Source organism: Puma concolor, chromosome C1, assembly GCF_028749965.1.
Source record: "Puma concolor isolate L17-30 chromosome C1, mPumCon1.1.hap2, whole genome shotgun sequence".
NCBI lineage: Eukaryota > Metazoa > Chordata > Mammalia > Carnivora > Felidae > Puma > Puma concolor.
The window spans coordinates 41,166,745-41,171,164 of record NC_141674.1 but is presented as its reverse complement, the minus strand read 5'-3'; positions in this window follow the sequence as shown (position 1 = coordinate 41,171,164).

Below are 4,420 nucleotides of genomic sequence, written 5' to 3'. Positions count from 1 at the left end.
ATTTCTTTCAGCAATGGTTTATAAAGTTCCTGTACTAGTCTTTCATTCCCTGGTTAATTCCCAAGTGTTTTATTCATTTTGATACTATTGTAAAAAAATCATTTTGTAATTTCTTTTTCAAATTGTTCATTGTTAATGCAGTTGACCCCTGAACAGCATAGAAGTTAGGAGCACTGACCCCGTGCAGTTGAAAATGCACATATAACTTTGACTCCCCCCAAACTGGAGCCTACTTAATAAAAAGAATATAATAAGGAAGATAAAATATACTGACAGTACTGTACTGTAAAAAATTCATTTATAAATAGACCGACTCAGTTCAAACTAATGTTGTTCAAGGGTCAATTGTATATAAAAATGCAACCGATTTTTGTGTTGACTTTGTTTTCTGCTACTTTGCAGAATCTATTAATTAGTTCTAATAGTGTGTGTGTGTGTGTGTGTGTGTGTGTGTGTGTGTAATCTTTAGGGTTTTCTACGTATAAGATTATATCAACTGCAAATAGGAATAATTTTACTTCATCCTTTTCAATTTGGATGCCTTTCTTTTTCTTGCCTAATTGTTCTAGCTAGAATTTCCAGTACATATTGAATAGAAGTGGTGAAAGTAGGCATCCTTGCCTTTTCCTGATTTTAGAGGAAAAGATTTTAGTCTTTTACCATTGAATATGATATTACTTGTGGGTTTTTCATATATGGCTTTTATTACATGAAGGTAATTTCTTCTATCCCTAGTTTTCACAATGCTTTTATCATGAAAGGGTATTGAATGTTGTCAAATGCTTTTTCTGTATCAGTTGAGATAATGATGTGGGTTTTTTCCCTTCATTCTGTTAATATGGTATCTTACACTGATATTGCTTTTTGTATTGAAAAATCCTTGCAATGACACATCGGACAAAGGGCTAGTATCCAAAACCTGTAAAGAACTCACCAAACTCCACACCCAAAAAACAAATAATCCAGTGAAGAAATGGGCAGAAGACATGAATAGACACTTTCCTAAACAAGACCAGATGGTCAACAGGCACATGAAAAGATGCTCAACGTAACTCCCCATTAGGGAAATACAAATCAAAACCACAATGAGATATCACCTCACACCAGTCAGAGTGGCTAAAATGAGAAAATCAGGAGCCTATAGATGCTGGAGAGGATGTGGAGAAACGGGAACCCTCTTGCACTGTTGGTGGGAATGCAAGCAAACTGGTGCAGCTGCTCTGGAAAACAGTGTGGAGGTTCCTCAAAAAATTAAAAATAGATCTACCCTATGACCTAGCAATAGCACTGCTAGGAATTTACCCAAAGGATACAGGAGTGCTGATGCATAGTGGCACTTGTATCCCAATGTTTATAGCAACACTTTCAACAATAGCCAAATGATGGAAAGAGCCTAAATGTCCATCAACTGATGAATGGATAAAGAAGTTGTTGTTTATATATACAATGGAATACTACTTGGCAATGAGAAAGAATGAAATATGGCCTTTTGTAGCAACGTGGATGGAACTGGAGAGTGTTATGCTAAGTGAAATAAGTCAGGCAGAGAAATTCAGATACCATATGTTTTCACTCTTATGTGGATCCTGAGAAACTCAACAGAAGACGAGCGGGGAGGAGAAGGGGGAAAAAAGTTACAGAGAGGGAAGGAGGCAAACCATAAGACACTCTTAAATACTGAGAATAAACTGAAGCTTGATGGGGGGGGGGGGTGGGAGGGAGGGGAAAGTGGATGATGGGCATTGAGGAGGGCACCTGTTGGGATGAGCACTGGGTGTTGTATGGAAACCAATTTGACAATAAATTTCATATTAAAAAAAAAAGAAAGAAAAGTCCTTGCAATCCAAGGATAAATTGCACTTGATCTTGGTGTATAATCCTTTTATATGCTGCTATATTAGGTTGCTGGTATTTTACAGAGGATTTTTGTGTCAATGTTCATATGGCATATTAGTCTATACTTTTCTTACAGTGTCTTTTTCTGACTTTGGTATCAGGGTAATGCTGGACTTACAGAATGAGTTAGGAATTGTTACCTCCTCTTCAATTTTTTTCTAAAAGTTTTAGAAGAATTGGCATTTGTTCTTTAAATGTTTGGTAGAATTTACCAGTGAAGCCATCAGGCCCAGGGCTTTCTTTATTGGGATTTTTTTTTTTTTTATTGTGAGTTCAATTTCCTTACTAGTTATAGGTCTATTCAGATTTTCTGTTTCTTCATGATTTAGTCTTGGTTGATTTTATTTTTCTAGAAATTTTTCCTTTTCATCTAGGTTATTCAATTTGTTGATATATACTTACTAATACCACTCTCTTATAATCCTTGTTATTTCTGTAGCTTCAGTAGCTATGTTGCCACTTTCATTTCTGATTTTAGTAATTTGAGTTTTTTCTCTTTTTTCTCAGTCATCTAGTGAGTTTTGTCAATTTTGTTGATCTTCTGGTTTCAAAGATTTTTTTAAAAATTTTAAATTGCTTTTTTATGTTTTTATCTATTTGTGAGAGAGAGACAGAGACAGAGAATGAGGGGGGAGAGGCAGAGAGAGAAGGAAACACAGAATTTGAAGTAGGGTCCAGGTTCTGAGCTGTCAACATAGAGCCCGATGCTGGGCTCGAACTCATGAACCTGGAGATCATGATCTGAGCCAAAGTCAGCTGCTCAACCAACTGAGTCACCTAGGCACCCCAGGTTTCATTGTTTTTTGTTTGTTTTTGTATTCTCTATTTCATTTATCTCTGGTCTATATTATCTCTTCTCTTCTGTTAGCTTTGGGTTTAGTTTGTTCTTTTTCTTGTTCCTTAAACTATAAGGCTAGGTTGTTGATTTGAGATATTTCTTGTTTTTTAATGTTTTTATGGCTATAAATTTCTCCCTTAACACTGCTTTTGCTGAGTCCCATAAGTTTTGGTATGTTGTGTTTTTGTTTGTCATTCACCTCTAAGTGTTTCCTAATTTGCTTTGTGATTTCTTCTTTCAACTATTGTTTGTTTAAAAGTATGTTGTTTAATAGGCACAATTTTGTGGATTTTCCAATTTTCCTTCTGTTATTTATTCCTAATTTCATCCCATTGAAGATACTTTTCATAATATTTATCTTTTTAAATCTATTGAGACTTAATTTGTGGCCTAATATATGGTCTACCCTAAAAAATGTCCTATAGGCACTTAAGAAGAATGTGTATGCTGTTGTTGGGTAGAGTGTTCTGTGTATGTTTGTTAGATGAAGTTGGTTTATTGTGCTAAGTCCTTTATTTCCTTACTTATCATCTTCTGGAATGGTTGTCCTATCCATTGTTGTGAGCAGGGTATTGACATCTCCAACTATGTAGTAGAATTGCCTATTTTTCCCTTCAATTCTGTCGGGGGAAAAGAGAACAATGAAGGGAGCAAAAAAGGGGTACTAGTCCTTTAAATTCCTTGGAAGTCACTAGCTGGAGGGGGAGGGGCTTGCAACAACGGGAAGGTTCAACAACAACAATGGCTGCCCACCTCTTTGTCTATACCTCTGTGATTTGAAGCAGCAATCACCAATCAGAGCACAGATTCCCAATATTTGGAGGACAGGATCCTTTATGCTCACCCTGACTCCCATGAGCTGTGTTAAAGCTGCTTCAGGAAGCTGTGCACAGCTGCCTGCCACTGGGGGTGAAGGATAGATAGCTGTTACTGTTCTAAGAGTTGAAATTGATTGAAATTCACCACAAATTTATCTTCCAAGTATTCCCCTGGAAGTTGTAAGCAAGGCATCAGTAGACTCCAGAGTTCCAAATACATAGTTATATGAGGCAGATTCTGCTAGTGCTGAATCTTGGCATTTCCTACTTTGCCATCTTTCCAGAATCCTCTCTTGGTAACATTTTGCCCTCTAAAAAATAACTTATGGTGATCACAATATCTTTACATTAAAAACCAGGAGATAATATATATATTTACTGAAGGAAAATCTTGGAAATAATGATCCAAATATTTGATTAAAGGAAATTGATTAAATAATCATATATTCACTTCAAGAGATATTTTCTAAAACCAGCATTCTCTACAACATTATTCTCTAGTCCCTTGCCTTACTTTGTTTTTCTTTATAGAACCTGATATTTTACTATGTGTGTATTGTTCATTGTATGTCTCTCTCACTATAATTAAGTCCATAGGGTAAGGGCTTTGTCGTTTTCACTACTGAATTCTCAGCATCTAAAATTTGCTAGAGTCTTGCAAATTCTAGGAACTACCTAAATATTTGTTGAATATATGCATAAGTGAAACATGAAAAGTTCCTGGGAAATACCACTTAGTAAAAAATACAGAAAATGAAATGTTTTCTCTCATTAAAACAATGAAAAGAAATGGCATACATGTTGATGGAGTTTGGAACCTAGAAACTTGGAGATAATGGTCACCAAGGTAATGTGGAGAAATGGAAAT